A 12,104-nucleotide genomic window follows, 5' to 3' on the forward strand; every position below is an offset into this window, starting at 1 on the left:
GGCATTGATGGCTCCAGTAGTGAGGAGAGTCTGGGCTCTTGGAGCCTGTAAAGAAGCTGGAGACACAGGTCTCTCAATAGTTTCAGATCTTAGAGAACTGTGGTGAGATGCATCAATGACTACAGGATGAGGAGTCCACACCTAGTTCGGTGCAATTTCCCAGAGGAAGTGGTGTGATGATGCATGTCAGACAGCCTTGAGTACCCTCTGAGAACTGACCTTGGCTCTAACTTTCCATCCCCCAACAGTTTAGGGAGTCACAGTTGGGCATGGCAGGACTTCCTCCTTTGGTTCTTTTCTGGCTTCTCGAACATGAAACAGTCATGGCTTCTCCTGCCTCCTTCAACTGCTAGGCCTACTTTTGATTCAACACTATCCTCACAATGCACTCTTGTGCAATCTGTGGTTCCAGTCCTTCCAGCCAGTTGCTTCCCCCTTTCACTTCCATAACCAAATGAAATGATGGGCCATGAGGCCTGAGAAGTCTCCAGTTTATCTAAGATTGAGGTCAACAAACCAGCTTCTTTATTCTTCCCGGGACATCCTGGTACTTCTTAATCCCAGACCTTTTTAACTCAGCTTAGAAAAACCCATGTGCCCTGCCTCTTACAGTACTGCCATTCAGAGGCCCAGGATTAATGATGACTAAGATCATAGTAAAAATATGGAATAAAGATGGCAGTGGAGGGAGGCAGAATTGAGAAGGGAGCAAAAAATAGAGAGAAGGGAGGGATGGAGGGAGAAAGGGAGAAAGGGAAGGAGAGAGGGAGGGACACACACCCCCCCACGGGGGGGGGGGAAGCAGAGGCTCAAATTTCATTGAAACACATGCAATGATACATCATTCATACCCATTCAATTGAATCGGATGTAATACCCATTGGGTCAAGTGTTGGCTAAGGCCAGGAGCCATTGGTCCCCTCATACATGGCTGGAGGAGATACAAAATGATATAGTCACTATAGAAAACAGTTTGACAGTTTCTTTAGAAGTTAAAAACATCTATCCTATCTACTTCCAAGTCTTTAGCCCAAAGAAAAGAAGGCAGCAATTACACACACATGAAAACAAAAAAGATTGAAAAAGTTCATAAAAGCTTGATTAAAAGTAGTCAAAAATCAGGTCACCTAGATGTGCATCAACTGAGGAGTAGACAGAATGTGTTGTGTGCACACAGACTGATACTGTTAACAAATGACACACTTGACTTTCTTTCTTTCTTTCTTTCTTTCTTTCTTTCTTTCTTTCTTTCTTTCTTTCTTTTTTGGTAAGTGACAATGTTTTATTGTTTTTTCCAGGCTCTCTTCAGAGTAAGCTACTTATTACTTGATACAAAAATAATGGTTTCCTATATAAATGAACCACTCTAATTCTAAGTAAATTAAATGTCACATTTAAATGTGCTTCATAATAACTCTCACTCTTTATCCTTGCCCACTGTGGTGACTATCCCACCATCTCTGTCCATGAAGACTCACAGGGAGGACTTCCATGGCCTGCTCTGCTCTGCAGAGGAAAGTAGGCTCTGTTTGGGCATGCTCTCTTGTGATTTTGTAGCTGTTTCCTCACTATTACATTTCTCTTGGTTTCTAGATAGACCCTTCTTGGAAATTATGGGCAATAAATGTACAGAAGACAGAAAAGGAAACTTTGGAGATTATTTTGAAGTATCTTAATAAGATGGATGAGTTCCATTTCCTCTTTGGTCACCAAAGACGAGGAAGAATAAAATAATCGGTGTGGTTGTAAATCTTACCTGACACCAGTAATAGGTGAACACAGAATTTAAATGAAATATTCATATTGAAAACGGCATCTAGCACTCTAGTATACTTACCTGTGGCCTTAAAATAATACTCCAAATATATAAATATATATATAATATAATGTATATTATATATAATAAATATATAAATATATGTATAATATATATAATTATATGTTATATAATTATATATATAAATGAAAAACTAAAAACTAACATGTTTATATGTTAAATGAACAGATATCTCAAATACCAAAACACAATTTCAATTTAACCCCAAATTTCAACTTCCAAGACTTTCATTTTTATAATTTAAATTTGAAAAGAATTATTTTATACTTCCCCTTGAAGAGAAAGATTTATTACATAATAACTACTGGTTTTGGTTGTAATGAAACTAATTCAACTTAAGTTACGTGAATGAAAACAGCATTTCAATTAAGAGCAAACTTAAAGACAGTTTGTCTATAAACACTGAAACGTTGTAAAAGATTCTATGAGAAGTTTATTGTGCCATTTTGAAGTATGGCGGGAAGAATGTTTAGCTGGAATGTATATACTGAAGCATTAGGAGTACGGACAACCCTGGGAGTCCTTATGGACTAGTGTAGGAAACTGAACACCTGGTAAGATTACGACTGCACTTCGACTCTCATGGGTCTAAGTGAAAAAGACATCAATGCATCTAACTATCTAATGCATAAATAACCCTGACCAGACTTTTAAGAAAAGTTAACAAAACCTTTTTTTGCTATCAAATTTCTATTTTATGAATAGAATGTATAAATTTTAAATTAGTATATACCTTATTAGGGATGATCAAACTAAAAACCAAACTACAAACTCCCAAAAGGCCAAACCAAGTGAGAACAATGTTGATTGTGTTCAGTGACGGTTATGTTGCCCTCTTGCAAAATGGCAAGCAAAATCATACTTGTTTTTACATTTGCATCCACATATATTACATTGAAAAGGATTTTCATACCCATGGCACCCCATGTGAATAGTGTAAAGGATATTGTCTGCAAAGTACATATCACAGAGCTGGCAGTGGTGCAGAAGCTGAGGATCCTGGACTGGCAGGGTTGGAGCTGGAGTGCTTGGCTGGCTGTTTCCTATGCTGGGAGTACTGGTGTGGGCACTTGGTTCACGACTGGGACCTGCCACTGGACTGTAGTTCCTCTGACTATGTGACAGCTGAGGCTCTGGACTTGTGGGGGAGGAGCTCTGAGGAATACTTGCTGACACAGCAGAGACTACTGCTTGGGCAGAGGGCTGCTGAATCATGAAAGGCTTTTCATCAGGGCAGGGATCTACATCAGGGGAGGCAGGGTTTTGGTTTTCTGGTGGCAAGCTGGACAACTGTCCTGCTAAAGTAGAGAGCTGATTCAAAGGGTTGTCAACCATGAGTTCTTGGGGAGTCCCTTGGCAGGCCAGCAGTTTGTATAGTTTTAATCATAGCTTCATAGGAGTCAGCCTGAATATTTGAGATTTCGTGGGTAAAATCATTAAGGTAGTCTGGTTTCTGGACCACCATGGAAGGTAGACTTAAGTTGATTAGTGCTCTACTGCTATACCCCGGATTGCTTGTTTTCTTTTGTAAACCCCCCCACATTTTCTTGCTGCTTAAGGAAGACCTGGTACCTTTAATTGGTACCATTATGTTTGCGCCTTTGATGGTGGGACAGGTTACTTTGGTCACTGCAGTGGAAGGAACACAATTCACATTTTTTCTTTTCTTTTTTCTTTTTTTATTTACTTTTTTATAGGATGTTTTATTTACATTTAATATGTTATCCCCTTACCCCATCCCCCCCAGGAACCCCCTATCCCCTCACCCCTCCTTCTGCTTCTCTGTGGATGTACCCCTACCTACCCCCCCCTCCCACCTCCCCACCTGGGATCTCTTCTTCCACCTATTCTTGACAGGTCCCTCCACCCTTACATATACAGCTGAAGCCATGGATCCCTCCCTAAGTGCTCCCAGGCTGGTGATTTAGACCCTGGGAGCTCTGGTTGGTTGGTATTGCTGCACTCCTCATGGGGCCGCAAACCCCCTTAGCTCCAACAGTCTTCACTATAACTACTCCATTGGGAACCTCATGATCAGTTCAATAGCTAGCTGTGAGCATCTGCCTCTGAATGTCAGACTCTTGCAGACCTCTAAGGAGACATCTATATCAGGCTCTTATCAGCATGCACTTCCTGACTTCCACATCAGCATCTACTTTTGGTGACTGTACATGGGATGGATACCCAGGTGGAATGGTCTCCAGATGGCCCCTCCTTCAGTTTCTGTCCCTCACTTTGTCTCCATATTTGCTCTCTTGAGTATTTTGTTGCTCCTTCTAAGAAGGACCGAAGCACCCCCACTTGGTTTTCCTTCTTCATGAGCTTCATGTGGCTTGTGAGTTGAATCTCGTGTATTTCAAGGTTCTGGGCTAATACCCAATAATCAGTGAGTGAATACCATGTGTGTTCTTTTGTGATTGGCTTACCTCATTCAGGATGATATTTTCTAGTTCCATTCATTTACTTAGGAATTTCTCGAATTCATTGTTTTTACTAGCTGAGTAATACTCCATTGTGTAAATGTACCACATTTTTTGTATCCATTCCTCAGTTGAAGGACATCTGGGTTCTTTCCAGCTTCTGGCTATTATAAATAAGGCTGCTATGAACATAGTTGAGCATATGTCCTTGTTATATGTTAGAGCATCTTCTGGGTATACACCCAGGAGTGGTATAGCTGGATCCTCAGGTAATGCTATGTCCAATTTTCTGAGGAACCGCCAGACTGATTTCCAAAGTGGTTGCACCATCTTGCAGTCCCACCAACAATGGAGGAGTGTTCCTCTTTCTCCACACCCTCGCCAGCATCTACTATCACCTGAGTTTTTAATCTTAGCCATTCTGACTGGTGTGAGATGGAATCTCAGGGTTGTTTTGATTTGCATTTCCCTGATGACTAAGGATACTGAACATTTCTTTAGGTGCTTCTTGGCCATTCGAGTTTCCTCAGTTGAAAATTCTTTGTTAAACTGTATACCCTATTTTTTAATAGGGTTATTTGGTTGTCTGAAGTCTAATTTCTTGAGTTCTTTGTATATATTGGATATTAGCCCTCTATCAGATGTAGGATTGGTAAAGATTTTTTCCCAATTTGTTGGTTGTTGTTTTGTCCTATTGACAGTGTCCTTTGCCTTACAGAAACTTTGCAATTTTATGAAGTCCCATTTGTCAATTCTTGATCTTAGAGCATATGCCATTGGTGTTCTGTTCAGGAAAATTTCCCCTGTGCCCAAGTATTCAAGGTTCTTCCCCATCTTCTCTTCTATTAGTTTCAGTGTATCTGGTTTTATGTGGAGGTCCTTTATCCACTTAGACTTGAGCTTTGTACAAGGAGATAAGAATGGATCGATTTGCATTCTTCTACATGTTGTCCTCCAGTTGATCCAGCACCATTTGTTGAGAATTTTGTCCTTTTTCCACTGGACAGTTTTAGCTCCTTTGTCAAAGATCAAGTGACCATAGGTGTGTGGGTTCATTTCTGGGTCTTCAATTCTATTCCATTGATCTTCCTGCCTGTCTCTGTACCAATACCATGCAGTTTTTATCACTATTGCTCTGTAGTACAGCTTGAGGTCAGGGATGGTGATTCCTCCCGAAGTTCTTTTATTGTTGAGAATAGTTTTAGCTATCCTGGGTTTTTTGTTATTCCAAATGAATTTGAGAATTTCCTTTTCTAACTCTGTGAAGAATTGAATTGGGATTTTAATTTAGATTGCATTGAATCTGTAGATTGCTTTTGGCAAGATGGCTATTTTTACTATATTAATCCTGCCAATCCATGAGCATGGGAGATCTTTCCATCTTCTGAGATCTTCTTCAGTTTCTTTCTTCATAGACTTGAAGTTCTTGTCATACAGGTCTTTCACTTGCTTGGTTAGATTCAGACCAAGGTATTTTACATTATTAGTGACTACTGTGAAGGGTGTCCTTTCCCTAATTTCTTTTTCAGTCTGTTTATGTTTCATATAGAGGAAGGCTACTGATTTGTTTGAGTTGATTTTATAACCATCCACTTTGCTGAAGTTGTTTATCAGGTTTAGGAGTTCTCTGGTGGAAGTTTTGGGGTCACTTAAGTATACTATCATATCATCTGCAAATAGTGATATTTTGACTTCTTCCTTTCCTATTTGTATCCCTTTGACTTCTTTTTGTTGTCTAATTTCTCTGGCTAGGACTTCCAGTACTATATTGAATAGGTAGGGGGAGAGTGGGCAGCCTTGTCTAGTCCCTGATTTTAGTGGGATTGCTTCAAGTTTCTCTTCATTTAGTTTGATGTTGGCTACTGGTTTGCTGTATATTGCTTTTACCATGTTTAGGTATGGGCCTTGAATTTCTGATCTTTCCAAGACTTTTACCATGAAGGGATATTGAATTTTGTCAAATGCTTTCTCAGCATCTAGTGAGATGATCATGTGTTTTTTTTCTTTAAGCTTGTTTATATAGTGGATTACATTGATGGATTTCCGAATATTGAACTATCCCTGCATTCCTGGGTTAAATCCTACTTAATCATGATGGATGATTGTTTTGATGTGTTCTTGGATTCTGTTTGCTAGAATTTTATTGAGTATTTTTGCATCGATGTTCATAAGGGAGATTGGTCTGAAGTTCTCTTTCTTTGTTGGGTCTTTGTGAGGTTTGGGTATGAGTGTAATTGTAGTTTCATCGAACGAATTGGGTGGTGCTCCTTCTGTTTCTATTTTGTGAGTTTGAAGAGAATTGGTATTAGGTCTTCGTTGAAGGTCTGATAGAATTCTGCACTAAAACCATCTGGTCCTGGGCTTTTTTTGGTGGGGAGACTTTTAATGACTGCTGTTATTTCCTTAGAGGTTATGGGACTGTTTTGATGGTTTATCTGCTCCTGATTTAACTTTGGTACCTGGTATCTGTCTAGGAAGTTGTCCATTTCATCCAGGTTTTCCAGTTTTGTTGAGCATAGGCCTTTGTAGTAGGATCTGATGATTTTTTGAATTTCCTCAGTTTCTGTTGCTATGTCTCCCTTTTCAGTTCTGATTTTATTAATTTGGGTGCTGTCTCTATGCCCTCTGGTTAATGTGGCTAAGGGTTTATCTATCTTGTTGATTTTCTCAAAGAACCACCTCCTGATTTTGTTGATATTTTATATTGTTCTTTCTGTTTCTTTTTTTCTTTTTTTAAAAAATATAATTTATTTATTTATTTTTCAAATTGTAATTTATACTCATTCACACAGGGTTTATAAATACAGAAAGGCAGGATGTGGGGAAGGGGATGACGCTGGAGTGTGGGTGTTCATGGGGAATACAGATATCTTTCAGAACAGGGTATCGGCTGTGTAAGGGTTCAGGGGACAGGCTGCTATGGCTCTGCCTATGATTCGCTTGTCCTTATCTAAGTTGGTATTATCCACCAAGGCTACCTATTTACAAGGTCTATGACTACTCAGGCTGGTAAATTGTCATGAAAACTGCCTGTTTACAATAGCTTATAGCCATCTGTTTCAGTATTTATCCATAGAGACCCAAGACTTGGTGTTAGTATACATGTATGACAGGCCTATTGCTGATCTTAGGCCTATGGCTGATTTTAGGCCTTCAGTGTATAAGCAGGGCTGCCCCTGACATCTCCTCCCTTCTCTAAGTACAGAAGGGCTGTGGCTATTCTAATCTTGTGAAGGCGGGGATAGAGGCTTGACCTCCAGTAATTGAAGGGGACATTGTAATGGCTCTGGTCACCCTGTCATTGTCCAGTGAGGCATGAGGGCCATACCCATCTCGATGTCTTTTTCCTGGATAGGGAATACTTTTGACATCAACCCCTTTGCAGTCAGGCTAGTCCCTCAGGGAACCCAGAGAGATATTTTAAACTTTTATTTATATTCCCTTGCAGTGCTTAGCCTCGCAGCCTAAGCAAGAATTCAGAACACCAGTCAGAGGGGGTTCTGGGTGGCCCCTCTCTGCTTGATCTAGGGGCAGAAGTCCCCTCTTTTAGGTTGGGTGGAGATGGGTTTTGGGAACACCCAGTATAAAGTAACAACCTCATCTTGAGTCTCGTGGTCCTCCATAGCTAACTTATGATAATGTATCTGAATAGGTTTTGCTACCAAATTATTTATCTGTTGTTTCACAGAGTTAGTCAGCCGATTTGAGGCCCAGGGACCAGCAGAAATGAGCAAAAACAACCCAAATAATGGTAGCAAGATGGGAGGAAGTAGGATTGACAACCATGGAGAGGCTGAAAACCAATTCTTATACCAGCATTCATCTTTCTCTTTCTCTCTCTGATTTCTCTCAGGGCCTTCTCTGACCTATTTCATGCTCTCTTTAACCCTCCCTGTATTGTCTATGTAAAGGCAACATTCTTCTTTAAGGGCTGTACACAGTCAAGAGCTGTACACAGCCTTTTGTATTGTAATAGAGTAAATCAAGTCCAATAAGGATCTTTGTGATTTTTTGAAGTCTCTTCAGACAGTGAAATGGGGGATTTCTTCAATTAGTGATGTTAATCTCTAGCTGTTTGATGTTCTTGTCAATGGCCCTTCGAAGGTCTGAGTAGTGTAAGTTTGGAGGCCAGCATCTGGATTAGAACTTCTAACAGCAGACATCACGGGTGATTCATTTTTACCTGGAAAGGAAAAAGAAGGGAAATCTCAGGGAGATTTCTCTTCCCTGGATGTAAATTGTTATTCATTTTATTTTTGGTTGGGCCTGGCTTTGTGTGGGTATCTATTTATTTCATTAATCTTTTTGGTAGCCAATTAGCTGTGCCTTCTGTGGTATCAAACAGGCATATCAATCCTCAGCCCCATAAAAGAACTGGGTCTGGGCCATTCCCTTTAAGGGTAAGACGGTCTTTCCCCATATCCGTGGCATAGTTCTTTCTGTTTCTATTTGGTTGATTTCAGCCATGAGTTTGATTATTTCCTGCCTTCTACTTCTCTTGGATGTATTTGCTTCTTTTTTTCTAGAGCTTTTAGTTGTGCTGTCAAGTTGTTAGTGTATGCTCTCTCCAGTTTCTTTTTGTAGGCACTTAGAGCTATGAGTTTTCCTCTTAGCACTGCCTTCATGGAGTCCCACAAGTTTTGGTATGATGTATCCTCATTTTCATTAAATTCTAAAAAGTCTTTAATTTCTTTCTTTCTTTCTTCCTTGACCAAATCATCATTGAGTAGTGAGTTTTTCAGTTTCCATTTACATGAGGGTTTTCCATTGGTTTTTTCATTATTAAAGACCAGCCTTAGTCCATGATGATCTGATAAGATGCAAGGGATTATTTCAATCTTTTTGTATCTGTAGAGGGTTGTTTTGTGACCAATTATATGGTCTATTTTGGAGAAGATACCATGAGGTGCTGAGAAAAAGTTATATTCTTTTGTTTTAGGATGAAATGTTCTATAGATATCTGTTAAGTCCATTTGGTTCATAACTTCTGTTAATGTCAAAGTGTCTCGGTTTAGTTTCTGTTTCCATGATCTGTCCATTGCTGAGAGTGGGGTGTTGAAATCCCCCACTATTATTGTGTGAGGTGTAATGTGTGTTTTGAGCTTTAGTAAAGTTTCTTTTATGTGTGTAGGTGCCCTTGCATTTGGAGCATAGATGTTCAGAATTGAGAGTTCACCTTGGTAGATTTTTCCTTTGATGAGTATGAAGTGCCCTTCCTTATCTTTTTTGATTACTTTTGGTTGAAAGTCGATTTTATTTGATATTAGAATGGCTACTCCAGGTTGTTTCTTGGGACCATTTGCTTGGAAAATTGTTTTCCATCCTTTTATTCTGAGGTATTGTCTGTCTTTGTCACTGAGGTGCATTTCGGAAAATTGTTTTCCATCATTTTATTCTGAGGTAGTGTTTGTCTTTGTCCCTGAGGTGCGTTTCCTGTATGCAGCAAAATTCTGGGTCCTGTTTGTGTATCCAGTCTGATAGTCTGTGTCTTTTTATTGGAGAATTGAGTCCATTGATGTTAAGAGATATTAAGGAAAAATGATTGTGGCTTCCTGTTATTTTTGTTATTAGAGGTAGAGTTATGTTTGTATAGTTATCTTCTTTTGGGGTCGTTGGAAGATTACTTCCTTGCTTTTTCTAGGTTGTAGCTTCCCTCCTTGTGTTGGCGTTTTCCATCAATTATCCTTTGCAGTGCTGGGTTTGTGTATGCAAATTTGGCTTTGTCATGGAATATCTTGGTTTCACCATCTATAGTGATTGAGAGTTTTGCTGGGCATAGTAGTCTGGGCTGGGATTTGTGTTCTCTTAGGGTCTGTATGATGTCAGTCCAGGCTCTTCTGGCTTTTATAGTCTCTGGTGAGAAGTCTGGTGTAATTCTTATAGGTCTGCCTTTATATGTTACTTGACCCTTTTTCCCTTACTGCTTTTAGTATTTTTTCTTTGTTTTGTGCATCTGATGTTTTGATTATTATGTGACGGGAGGTATTTCTTTTCTGGTCTAGTCTATTTGGTGTTCTATAGGCTTCTCGTATGTTTACAGGCATCTCGTTCTTTAGGTTAGGGACGTTTTCCTCAATAATTTTGTTGAAGATATTTACTGGCCCTTTAAGTTGGGAATCTTCACTCTCATCTATACCTATTATCCTTAGGTTTGGTCTTCTCATTGTGTCCTGTATTTCTTGGATGTTTTGGGTTAGGAGTTTTTTTGCATTTTGAATTTTCTTTGACAGTTGTGTCAATGTTTTCCATGGTATCTTCTGCACATGAGATTCACTCTTCTATCTCTTGTATTCGGTTGGTGATGCTTGCGTCTATGATTCCTGATCTCTTTCCTAGGTTTTCTATCTCCATGGTTGTCTCCCTTTGAGATTTCTTTATTGTTTCTATTTCAATTTTCAGATCCTGAATGGTTTTGTTTAGTTCCTTCGTTGTGTTTTCTTGCATTTCTTTAAGGGATTTCTGTGTTTCCTCTTTAAGGGCTTCTACCTGTTTACTTGTACTCTCCTGTACTTCTTTAAGGGAGTTACTTAATTCCTTTTTAAAATCCTCTATCATCATCATGAGAAGTGATTTTAATTCTGAATTCTGCTTTTCTGGTGTGATGGGGTGTCCAGGGCTTGCTATGGTGGGAGAACTGGGTACTGATGATGCCAAGTAACTTTGGTTTCTGTTGCTTATGTTCTTGTGCTTGCCTTTCACCATCTGGTTAACTCTATTGTTACTTGCCCTTGTCTGACTGGAGTCTGCATTTCCAGTTATTTTGCTTGTGTCAGAACTCCTCAGAGTCCAGATGTCTCTGTGGTCTCATGATCCTAATCTCCTGGGTGGAAGAACTCCTGGGACTCAGGCCACCTCTGGGATCTGGAAATCCTGCTGCTCTGGGTGCAGTGGTTCCTCTAGGATGGCTCAGGATACGGTGTCTCCACATGTGCAAACCAGCTAGCTGTCTGCTGCTCTGAATGCAGTGGCTCCTCTGCTGCTCTGAGTGCAGTGGCTCCTCTAGGATGGCTCAGGATTCAGTATCTCCACAGGAGCAGATCAGCTATGTGTTTGCCCCAGCCAAAAGGACCAGGCGGGGCCCACAATTCACATTTGTATGGTTTTTCCCCACTGTGAGAGCGCATGTGGGCTTCCAGATGGTACTCATAGGCAGATGCAAAAGGACATAAATGACACCTGTGAGGCTTCTCGCCTGTGTGGATCCTGATATGCTCGATGAGCTGGGCCATTCCTTTGCTGGCATAGTTGCAGTACCGACACTTTAGCTTCCCATCAAAGGTCCTTTCAAATCTGTCTACTAACATTCCTGAATTTTCATCCAGGGAGACTTCAACAGATGGGTGATCAAGTCCATTTTGATCACCATCTATTCCAGCTCCCTGAAGAGTCTCTGCTTCTTTGTCCTCACTAACTGATCCCGAAATCATGTTCACATGATGGGCCTGCTGTGTCAGGTATTCTTGAAAATCTTCTACAAAGTCCAAAGGCTCTGGTTCCTTTTCACCCATCTTGGTGCTTTTTCTTTCTTTCTTTCTTTAAGTTGAAATTCTGTTATATCTGACAACTGCACTGAGGAATCCCCACAGCCTTCTTCTCCGCCACCACCGCCGCCTCCACCGCCTCCACCGCCTCCACCGCCTCCACATTTGTCAGAGTTGCAGCTGTAGCCGCCATATTTGTTGTCCATACTTGACTTTCAAATAGGTTTTATTTAGTAACAGGACCAGTCACAAAATATTCCTATTCCATAAAAGGACCTCCAGGGCTCTGATGTTTCCACATTATATGCAACTGCCAAACTATAGCATCAGAAAGTTGTTGCCCAGGAACAATGATTTACATAGAGG

General features: G+C 40.3%; 1 pseudogene; it reads right to left on the reverse strand.

Moving 5' to 3' along the window:
* Positions 1-2,650: 2,650 nt before the first annotated feature.
* LOC114622307 lies at positions 2,651-11,765 on the reverse strand (annotated as a pseudogene).
* Between the last annotated feature and the right edge of the window lie 339 nt (positions 11,766-12,104).

Source organism: Grammomys surdaster, unplaced genomic scaffold (genome assembly GCF_004785775.1).
Source record: "Grammomys surdaster isolate TR1022 unplaced genomic scaffold, NIH_TR_1.0 187, whole genome shotgun sequence".
Taxonomy (NCBI): domain Eukaryota; kingdom Metazoa; phylum Chordata; class Mammalia; order Rodentia; family Muridae; genus Grammomys; species Grammomys surdaster.